Consider the following 12,213-nt stretch of genomic DNA (forward strand, 5'->3'; position numbering starts at 1 on the left):
CCTGTTCACCCTTGTAAGGCAAAAACCAAACCAACCACAATACTTTCCTATAAACAAATTGGTCTGTGATTAGTGGAACTAATGAAGCTTCACTGCCTGTAGATTTCTGTCCTTCATCCCTGATCCCCTCAGCAACCCTTCCACCAAAATGTAGGGTGTTTGGGACACTTTGTAGAACAGAGTGTCTGCTAGCTGTAATTGAAGAAAGAGGATCTACTAAAATCATGAAGGGACAAAAAGCGACCATGAACTGTGTGGGGGTTTTTTTAATCTGCTGTTTGCTGAAGGGGATTAGCATCTCATGCCTGTTTTTTTGTGCTGTGGATTGATTCTGTGTCTCTAAGCCGTATCATCTTGTGGGTCTAAATGAATAAGGTAATACAGAGTTTGTTGCACTGACAGTATTCTGGGATCGGGTTAATAGTCTGGGAAAGGTGAAAATATAACTTGGGTTGACTACAACGTCAGGATTCTGAGGACCACAACGACAAGAATACCGTGATTCACAGCTCTTTACATTAAATGGTCAAAATCCCAGTGTGCTTTGATCAGATCTGAAGAGAACGAGCACTACAGCAGCGGTCACCTTCCCTTCCCCTGCCCGGGCATTTCGGAGGAACACCTTCCCTCCCAAGGCCATTCCTGCCTGTGAAAGGAGATGGAACACTTCCCATGGCAGGCACCTGGCTATTTATCACTGTGTCAGAAATCAAGCTGTTTCAAGACGTTTAGATGTTGTTTCCTGTTGTCATCTCTAGCGATAAAGTACCGTATATTGTTACCATTTTTTGCACTTTTGACTAGCTTTGTCTTACTGTCCTTTACAAGTCATGTCTACTGATGACTTCCCTTTTGCTAATACGTTTATAGCGATGTTCAGTGTCTGCACAACTCATAGCTAAGCCTACCTAAGAAAAGGCCCTAGTTTTGCATAATCTCTTAGCCCTGAAATGTTTCACATTAGTGAAGTGAAACCTAATTTGTGACCCTGAGTAGGTGGACTGGGCTTTGCATCCTGGCTTTAAGTTGTGAGCAAAACAGGGCTTGGGAAGTTGTGTCGTTCTAAGCTTGTTTTTTGTGTGTACAGACTTCTGGGACACGGCTGGGCAGGAGAGGTTCCAGAGCACCCATGCACCTATTACCATGAGGGTCCTGCTTGTGTCACGGTAAGGGTAGTGTCACAGCTGTGATCTGGTGGAGTTTGACAAATAACAGTCCCAGCTGACACTTGTCCTGTATGTTACATTTTATGATCACGCTGCCTTATATTTCTTGTCTCTTCCAGTGATATCTTCTTTCAGTATATCCAGTAGATCTTCTTTCAATGTCTCAGGATTCTGACCTGGCTGACAAGGAATGTCATACATCTGTTAGGTCCAGATGAGTTCTTGAGTATTAGTCTTTCAGGGCTGTATTTTGCCAGATGAAGAGCTGGGTCCTCTACTGACTTGCATGCTGTCTTACAGGCTCTTTTCTTTGTTTTACTGGCAATTAAAAATACTGACTTGATCCATTTAAAGTTTATTCAAGTGATGTCCTTCCAACTCCGTCCTTACCCCACTGCCCATTTCACCCAGCAAGAACTCAAAAGCTGATTGGAGCAGTACTGTTGCGGGAGGATATCGGACCTGCACAACTCTGAGAGTTATATCAAGCAAAGCTGTTTATTTTTCCAATAGTACATACTTATGCCCTCGCCAAAGCTCTTACTTCATAATTAGCAAATCAGCAATTAGACAGTTATCAACCTTTTCTCCTATCAGCATAAGACCACTCTAACATGCGCTGTGCAGACCAATCAACTTCTTGTTCATGTACTGTTCACGTGGCGGTAACTTCTCACAGTTCAGTACTTTTCCACAGCTCAGTGTTGCAGCTGTCCGTTGTTTTCCTCTGCCACCTTGGCACAACTCGCCAGTTTCTTATCTTTCTCCCAAGGCCTGTTTCTCATCAAAGCCTAGCTGCTTTTCAGAGGCTGTGCAAGGCTGACAGGCTGATGTCTCCCACACCTCCACCCCGCAGTTTTCTGGCTGAGCACAGCGTCGTATGGTGTGGGATATTCCTTTGGTCGGTTGGGGTCGGATGTCCCCGCTGTGCACCCCCACCCAGCCTGCTCGCTGGCGGGGCCGCCCGAGAGGCAGAAACGCCCTTGGGCTGTGCAAGTGCTGCTCAGCAAGGACTAGCGCCTCCCTGGGGTGTCGAGGCTGTTCACAGCACAGATGGGAATCACAGCCCCTTACAAACTATTGGGAACATATGTGGTATTTAAGCTCATCATAGGGTCACGTTTTGGGACTGGTGTTGCTCTGTCTCAGAACTCTCCTGGGCTTCACTAGGCCGTGGCAGCACTTCAGGCTGCTCTAGGTTCTGTCAGCCCTCCTGGGGCATGACATTCCTAATCACAATAAAAGAAAGGAAGAACGTCTGCACGCAATACATAAACTGTTCACCAAATTTGGAAATGCTTTTTATTGAATTTTTTTGTAAATTATGGAGAATTCCTTTTGCAAAATTGTCAGTCCAAAAGCAACCAGACATCTTTACTGATCTCTAGGCGTGTATGTACATGTGTGTGTTTGGGGGTGTTGTGTCTGCAGACAACTGAAATCAGTACCAATGAAGAAAGCAATTCTAACCAGTTCTTCTGGCTTTACTTACATATCCTCTGTACAGAGTAAGTCGTGATACTTAATTCAGGTTCACACACTGAGTAAATAACAAGTGCTTTAGTTAAACTGGAAAAAATCCCTGTGTGAAAGCTACAATGAAAATTGAACGGGGTTTAATTCCTAAATCACTTCCAAAGTAAATCAAGCCAAATTAAGGTCATTACAATTTTCTATGAGACTGTCCAATCAGGGGCTCAATCCAGATTAACCACATCACTTTAATACCTAATTCAGAATGAATTTCCAAGTGTCCTTCCTTGTCCACACCAGCCCTTCGGCTCAGTCAGTGACGCCGACCTCTGAGGGCTGCCCAAGCCGGCAACTTGCCTGCGCAGGCAGAATCATCTCTGCCTGCCAGGTGCCTGTCACAGAGGGGGACGCACAGGAGGCAACGCTGTGCCGGCACCGTAATAAAGTTCACTCGGGATGATGATTAAAGATAATGAGCGCTAGCATCCCAAGTTCACTTAGAGATCCCTTTCCAAACCCAGAGATTGCCCATATAAAGACTTAAAAATTAAGCTAGAGAAGACAGAAATGCCTTTACAAGAGCAGAATTCTTTGAAATTCCAGTGTTCTATTGGGAAAATCTTTCTGTAAATGAAAAAATGATTGAGAAGCCCCTCCCCTGCTCTAAGACTTGAACATTTCTTTAATTATTTGTTCATTTCATGCTGGTTTATCCCTGCCTAAACAATGTTAAAAAGAAGGGAAGTTGCTGCCATGGGGAAAAGATCTTTTATTTTTACACACATTACTTTTCTTCCTTGCTAGACAGTGGCAATACGGCCACTGACAGATACGCCTCCGTCACTCTCCTCATCAGGGGGTATCTGATTTCCCGACAGGCCGGGCAGTCATGAGTCTCTGGGTGCAATGCAGGGGTATAACAATCCAACGCAGGTTGGAGTAGCAGAGGTGTAGGTGCGTGTGCTACACGCACACGTGGGACAGCGTGAGAAATAACTTCTCCCCAAAGGCTCCTCCCTGCTGCTGCTGGTGGTGCTGGTGCCATGGGGGGAGCCGGGAGCCTGACCCCGGGGCTCAGCCGTGGACATGGAGCTCCCTGTGGAAGCCAGGGACGCCCTCGTGCTGCCCCGCTGCTCTGTCTGGGGAGGTTTAGGGGCCCCGGGAGCTCTGTCCTGCCAGGGGGGTTGTGCTTTGCCCACTGCAGGGGCTGCAGAGCCAGGGGCAGTGGCCGTGGCCCAAGGGGTGGGTGTCCGCGTGGGGCTCTGGTGCCTGTGACATCACAGAGGAGAAGTCACCGAGGGATGTCACCAAGGGTGCCAGACAGCAGCACCCACTGCAGTACGGCTTGGGCCAGCGGTGAGTGAGGCAGGCAGGGGGAAGGCTGGGCCGGACGAGGGCCGGGGCAGAAGCTCTGGCCTCTGAGGGGGGGTTTTACAGCCGGGGCGAGGGTGCAGCCGCTGCAGGGGGCACCTGGGTCAGGGCAGGTGCTGCCCTCGGGGCTGGGTGCAGGGGTGCTGGGGCTGCCAGCCACGGCCAGTGCCCGGGGGCTGTGGGGAGATGTTCCCGTCCCTGCAGCGCTCACCACCCTCCCCCTTAGTGTCTCCAAATTCTCTCGCCCCCTCTCTCACCCACCCCCGGGGCCCTGCATGTTCTCCCCTGCTGCCCCAGCCGCCATCTCGCTCCCACCCAGCCCCACTGAGCCCCTTCTCTCCCTCCTCCTCCAGACCATGGCTGTGGGCATCACCCACATCCTGACGGTGCTGAGCATCCTGCAGTACGCACTGAGAGTGGATGAGCCGATGGACATGGCCACACAAGACCTCCTGCAGCAGCATGAGGAACAACAGCGGCAGGAGATGACATGGCTGATGGAGGAGATGAAGCAGAGGAGCCAGGAACCGCACAGCCTCGCTCCGGAAGGCTTGCTCCTCTCTGCTTGTCAGCACTGGTGGTTTTGGGTCTGTGCCGAAACCCTGCTCGTGATCTTTGGTCTCTACTGGCTGCCCAGGCAGAGGAGCGCTGACTGTGACAGCGGCAGCCAGTGGGGAAGCGCCAGCAGTGCCAAGGAGCAGGTAGAGGAGGATGACTGGGAGGGCAAAGCAGACCCCTGTGACACCTTGGGTCAAGGCAAGCCTCTAGATAAGGTGGGGACCCCCGCTGCATCTGCCAAACCCTTCCCAAGAACTCTTTTCTGACAGGGATGCATCCAGCCTACGGATGGGGCGGCGCCTACTGACAGTTGAGCACCACTAAGAACAACATCACCAACCGCCTGCTGCTGGTGCCCCTGAGACCACCCCTCGGCACGTCTTCCACCAGAGCTGGGCACCGTGGGGGACCTGCTGGCAAGGCACTCCTGCATCCCCGGGGAGCACCTGCTGGAGAACGTGCTGTGCTTCCTCCTCTGCCCCATGATGACCCGAACACGAGCCAGGTCCCTGCTTCCCTTGCTGCATCTGCATATAGTCTCTGCCCCTAAATACCCAATAAATGCACTTGTTTTAAGAAATCCTGTGCCCGTGAGTGTCTGGGCAGCACTATATTAGGGAATGTTACTCCTTGGCTCCATCTCCGCTCTGTAACAGAGATGAAGTTTGTTCTTGAATTTATGTTTGGAGTGGTTACACTTAGATGTTTAGTGCCTCCTTCTCTCTTCTTCTTCTGGTGTTCTCCACAACCCCTCGTCCCCGCCTCCTTTCCCATGGCCCTGACCACTTTCGGACTTGAATTAAGAATTAATGACCTTTAGGAGAAACACATAGTGATCTATGTACTATGTCACACTGTCCCGTCCCACTCAGATGGGGGAGACAAGTGACTCAGATTCGCAAATCACCAACAGATTGGACAACGATGAGACAAGTCTCAAAGTTCAAACATTTATTAACTTCCCACAATGTGCTAATTGGACACGCGATAATTGGCTGAGTATATAACGAGTTGTGGCAAGCAATACAGTATGCCTTGCATTGCTTAATGGTAGTGAAGGAAAAGGGGAAAAAGGAAAGGAGGGAGGTGGAGGGAATAGAGGAATAGAGATCACCGGTCTGGGTTCCTGCGTCGATCCTGCCAGCGAGGGTTCCAGGAGGTAGCCGTCTTCTTCACTCTCCAGGCCCCCCGCCCTTTTGCTCCCCCTCAATTTAGACACACTTTCCTTGGGTCCTTGGATCCTGGTACAGATGAGGCTGTGCCCAGCAGTAACTGCTACTCTAACACCACGGCCAGTCTTCACCTCAACCCCCTTTCAGAGGCCAAGGCCAATACCAACACGCCAGAAGCTGGTGGAATTCTTTAATCTGCAGATTAAAGATCCTGCAGATCCTAAGGGGGGAAAAGGCTCAAAGTTCAAGCTGCAGCATACCATGACCATCTACTGGGGCACTGCCCGCTGATGCAAAGGCGGCCTCAGTGTCAAAGGCCTGTTCGGTCCTGACCACGCTCCTCTGAGTGCACACAAATGCTGAAGGTGACTTAGTTCTTGAAATAAAGTTGCCAGTTTTCACAGCTCACCACACCGCAGTCCAATTCAGTCTCCTGTGCAAGGCAAGGATTCCATGCCCGGCACCTGCAAAATGAGGCTGCAGGCAGCCAGGTCGGGCACAAAGGGAAAGAGTCACTCAGAAGGGCTGAACCCGAGCCTGGTCAGAGGGGAGGGGGACGGTGCAGTGCAAAAAGGGACGTCTGGTCATAGGGGACTAGAGATCTCGGGCACAGAAGTTGGAAACACAAAGTGTCTTAGGCCAGCTACTGGTGGGATCCTTGTGTGTGTGCACAATGCACCAGTGAACTGGAAAGTGGACTCTGTCATGGCACAGGAGACACAGATCTGGAAAGACCCACGGTTTGCACTGATGACGGGGTAAGGAGCTTGACATGCAGGCTTGGATATTACACGGACTTAATTTCCACACCGTTAGTTGAGGAATATCTGCACGTGCTGTGCTTGTGAATCTCGGGAGTGAAGGTGTGTTTGTGTTTCGCTAGTAAAGATCCAATCCTGATCATCTGGAAAGGCAGAAAAGGACCGGCATGTTTATGTAAGTGGTGGTTATGAATACATGGGTGCTGGTAAAGGCATCGCTCTGCCTGTGTCAATCTGTTTTGCTGTTACATCAACTGTGTAAGTCTGCACGTATGTTTGTGTATCCAGCTCTTTGGAATGCAGTGTAAACCTTTTGAACACACACGTGGGAACAGCAGGAGCCACATCCATCAGGCTGGGACAGGAGAAGCCTCCTGGGTGTGAGAGTCCACCGGATTCAGCTCTAGTGGACCTGAAAGGGGAAATCCCCCGTGTTCAGAAGTCCACTGGATCTGGCTGGTTCGTAACAGACTTGCACTGTATAGTAACTGGACTGCCTTCTAACCAAAGGGCAGGAAGGATGCAAGCTCAAAGCTTTATAAAAAAAAAAAATTTAGTGTTTATTTTCTGCAGTAGGTACCATTAAAGCATCTTGGCAGGAGCCTTCCCTGCAGGTCCAAGAGTAGCTTAGGTCTCTGGTAAGCTTTGCCTTGAAGCAGCATGCAGCAGCTACAGCCATAGGGATGCTCTCACCCTTTCCTTGACTGTGATGTGCAGTGGCTAGGGCTGAGTCAAGGAAGGTCACGCCCAGACAGTCTCCCACAAGAAGGGGAGGCCCAGCTGCCCATCACCAGAGCTCTCAGGACATGAGAAAATTCACTTTTGTCTGTGAAGGCCAGCTCTAACAAGCCCCAGAAATCCAAAGGGCAAAACAGACTCAGGGTCCAGGGTTTAGGCAGATGGGGGCTTCTCTTCGGGGCAGCTCTCCTCTTTATCTGACAAATTCTCACTCTCCTTCTGCAGGACAAATCTCTGGAAAGCAGCAGGACAAGGAACTGCTGAGAAGCATGAAAGCAATAGCTACACTCTGCTGTGGTTATTTCAAATTCGGTCTAGGGCAGTGTGGGCTCTTCAGAGGGTCACCACCTCAGCCCTTCCAACGTAGACACAAGCAGCACACAAACTCCTTGGTGTCACCAGCATAAGGCAATTTCACCCTTTGCCACAGGCTCTGCTTTCCCTCTGGGAAAAAATAGCAGAGCTGCTAGTCACTTGGGAGGACTGCAGTATGTAGAGCCCTTCTTACCTCCAGCTCTCGCGTCACCTCCATATCATCTCCTGAATTCTGTTTGTAAGCAACTGGTGATTTGATGGCATCATTGAAGAGCTGATGAGAAGGAGAATGCTTGTCACTCAAGGTAAGGGGCACTGGGTTTCTGTAACGTATGGAAACTGTTCCCACACACCAAGAAAAAAAACCACAAAACCCAAACCTCTGCAACTACCTATAGCTACCAGGACCTCACAAGTAGGCAAACAGATGTACTAGCCCATTTTCTGCTCTCTGTGCTTACAGCAGTGTCCACGTCCTTGGCTGCATAGGGGTCTCACAGAAGCTGAGCCAAATAGCTATGTTTTACCTTCACTCCATTGGTGCCATCTGCAGCAGACACAAAGTAAAAGGACAAACTGAACGTATGGACAAAATTGAAGCTTTTCTGGGTCACCTTCATATCTGCTGGGTGCAAAACAAGAAGTGGTCAGTAAGACATCACTGTAGGCAGAATGCCAATATATGCAGGAGTGGTGGAACAGATGGAGACCAGAGCCCAATTCAGCTGTCAAAGCCTCCTCACTGTAGTACTAGGCTGGGAAAGTCTCCCCAAAAGCTATAGGATTTTAAAAGCAACAGCATCAACACACCATTGACAAGAAGACACAAAAAGGAAAGAGTTCTTGTTGGTTTACTCATGGTGTGTGACTAAATTATAGATGGACTCTGATGTGCTGTAAATGAATAACGCTTTGCAGCTTATCAATTCACTTGCTGTGCAGCAACTACGAGTGTTTTCCAGGCACATGCCTATGATTTTTGCTGTGTGTCCACATGACCTGGACACCATTGCCAGTACTAGTCATGCCTTTCCCTCCAGTTTGGCCTTTTTAACCAGAATTCCCCACCACCCTTATGCCATATTCCTGTTCATCAAGGGCAAACTCACAGTATACAAATGACTCATCTGTTATATATTTTTACTTGACAGGCAGTTAGGAGCAGCTACCCCAAGCTCAGCAGGCCAGAGGCTTTATTTCAGTTTTGGAACAAGTCTGCTGCATATTTACAGGAGGACGTGCTGACACAGCAGTAACAGCTCAAAGTTTTGATAGCCAGCCAGCCTGTATGCCGGCACAGGAGGATGACTCCAGATGATCCCCCTGTTCCCACAGAAGCCACAGCTGAAGCAGTTCACACTCCAGACACTGCCCAGACAGCTGCTCCCTACCTCTTTGCAGGAAGCTGTTCTGCAGACTGGGCCTGTTCGTTTCCTAGTCTGGGTGGAACACAGCAAACGAAGGCAAGGCAGAGGACTCTCCTGAGCAGTGTCCACTCACACACAGAACACTAAGAGCAGCATTCATCTACACAGAGGTTCTGTCTACAATACGGCTGTAACACCACGTCTATTTGCCTCGGACTTCCTGCACAGTCCGTGCAATCCGTGCATTCAAGGCTGGCTTGACACATCCTACAGGAAAGGCTTTTATTAGGCAAGATCAATCATGCCCTAAACCACACCCCTCAGCCAAATGGACTTCGATAGACTACAGTGGGAGCCCGGACACCTTCTTCAGGAGGACACACCTAGTCATAGCTGCAATGATTTCTACCATGAATGTCAGCAAGGAAGCCCATGTCTGACACTGTACTGAGAGAGAATAACGGGAGACTGGTCCTGAAGGTATGTGTTCTCTCGCTGATGCTGAGCAGGAAGCATTATGCACTCTCACAGGATGCAGGAGACAGATCACAACCCAGAGGATAGCTAAACATACCCAACTACACTGGTTTTATCTGGCGAGAGAAGAATGAACAATATATGACAGTTTTTTACACCACTGGAAGAGACAAGAAACATAAGACAGTGTAATCATAAAAAGTAACATACAGGACAAGTGTCAACCAGGACTGTTATCAGTCAAAACTCCACCAGATCACAGCTGTGACACTACCCTTACTGTGACACAAGCAGGACCCTCATGGTAATAGGTGCATGGGTGCTCTGGAACCTCTCCTGCCCAGCTGTATCCCAACACAAAAACCAAGATTAGAATGACACAACTCTTCAAGTTCGGTTTTCCTCACAACTTAAACCCAGGATGCAAAGCCCAGTCCATCTACTCAGGGTCACAAATTAGGTTTCACTTCACTAATGTGAAACATTTCAGGGCTAAGAGATTATGCAAAACCAGGACCTTTTCTTAGTTAAGCTTAGCTATGAGTTGTGCAGACACTGAACATCGCTATAAACGTATTAGCAAAAGAGAAGTCATCAGTAGACATGACTTGTAAAGGACAGTAAGACAAAGCTAGTCAAAAGTGCAAAAAATAGTAACAATATACGGTACTTTGTCACTAGAGATGACAACAGGAAACAAAATCTAAACGTCTTGAAACAGCTTGATTTCTGACACAGTGATAAATAGCCAGGTGCCTGCCATAGGAATTGTTCCATCTCCTTTCACAGGCAGGAATGGCCTTGGGAGGGAAGGTGTTCCTCCAAAATGCCCGGGCAGGGGAAGGGAAGGTGACCGCTGCTGTAGTGCTCGTTCTCTTCAGATCTGATCAAAGCACACTGGGATTTTGACCATTTAATATAAAGACCATGGTATTCTTCTTGTTGTGGTCCTCAGAATCCTGGCATTGTGGCCAAGCCAAGTTATATTTTCAGCTTTCCCCAGACTATGAATCCAATCCCAAAATATTAAATCAGTGCAACAAACTCTATGTATTACCTTATTTATTTAGACCCACAAGATGGTATGACTTAGAGATACAGAAGAAGCCACAGAACAAAAAAAAAAAAAAAAAAAAAGGCATTATGGGATGCTAATCCCCTTCAGCAAACAGCACATGGCTGCTTTTTGTCCTTTCATGATTTTAGTAGATCCTCTTTCTTCAGGTACAGATAGCAGACACTGTTTTACAGAGTGTCACAAACACCACACATTTTCAAGAACTGTTTCACCTGTAAATAAATTCTCTATTGTATACAGCATTAGTCATGCATTCTCAACAACGGCTGCTGAAGAGCAATGTAGCACCTGGACGCTGGTACATTGATGCTAATGAGCATAAACTGCACTTTGCTCTGAACTGTGTTGTTAGGAAGCATAGAAAACCAGAAGGCAGTTTTCACTGCTTTATATTTATCCATAATTTAAACGCCTAAATATGGCCTGAAAGTGTCTTTATTTCCCCCCACAAGTGGGAGTTGCCTTCAAACAAAACTACTGTAACGAAATTTTCCTGTCTCTAAGTGTAGCACTGCTCTAATGAAACAGTGATATAAAACCACATGGTTTGTTAATTTGTGACACAAAATAAAGGGCCAACTGAGTGGCAAGCCAGAACTGCCATTTAAAATTCGGGCATTGTTGAAAGCGTGGGAAAAGCAAAACAACGAAAAAACTGCAAAACGCACATTTCCTTAACACATGGTGCCCAGAACAAACACAGGACAGGATGAAGATCCGGTGATTTGTGTTGCCGTGGCACCAAGGAGGAATGCGAAGTGAGGTGGAGGCTGCGCGGTCCCGTTCTTCCACTTCTCTCGAGGAATATTTGACACAACCATACAGATTTATCTCCTGCTCTTCCTCTTCTCTCAAGGACTGTTTTGAACAACTCTGTAGACATTATCTCTCATTCTTCCTCTTTTCCCACAAAAACAGCACACACCTTGCACCAAGAAATGTGCAGTGTTGTTACTGAAGAAACAATGGCTTGACCACAGTCCCACCCACTCACACACACACTTAGATAAATACCACCCCAAGTTTGTATCGAACTCGGAGGGATGAAAATCCGACACCAAATCGGAGGGACAGACCAACGGGTCTGTGCTCCTCTCCCCCCCGCCCCCCCCCCCCCAGAAGGGACACCTTTTGGTGAGGTTTGGGCCCTTGGCTGCACCGAGTGATTACCCGGGAATTGTGTGTGATTGCAGTCGGTTTTTGTGTGTAGTGCTCTACAGCCAACCTGCAGTCTGTGCATTTATCGTAGGCAATCTCAAAGAATCTGTAGATAAGAATAAACTGTGCTATTCGTGACCCTGACGGCTTCTCTTGAATGCCACCGGACCTACAGCACAAGGGCTGTTCGTGCATCTGGTGTCAGGCCGACAGTCATGGCAATAACTGACAAACCTATGAAGAGGTAAGTCCAGCCCCCCCAGCCCTTCTCATCTCTGGGGACTGACTAGAACGCAAGGGGATTCATCTCTTACCAAATTAATTCGTCACCTTAAATGCAACAGGCATACAACAATCCTAATGTGATTTGAAATTCAGATTTATATTAGGCCTCATTAAACAGTTTAGAGAAATTCATACACCTTTTTCTTGTTTGGGTTTGTTTCCCTAATTACCTTTACAGAATGAGGTACATAAATAAAAGTGCAGTATTTCTAAATCGTAAAATACTTAAATATCACATTTTTACCAGTCCTATCGTCTCTCAGCTATGAAAGTGGAAAAGGCAAGAGCCTTCAC

This window comes from Strix aluco, chromosome 4 (genome assembly GCF_031877795.1).
Source record: "Strix aluco isolate bStrAlu1 chromosome 4, bStrAlu1.hap1, whole genome shotgun sequence".
NCBI lineage: Eukaryota > Metazoa > Chordata > Aves > Strigiformes > Strigidae > Strix > Strix aluco.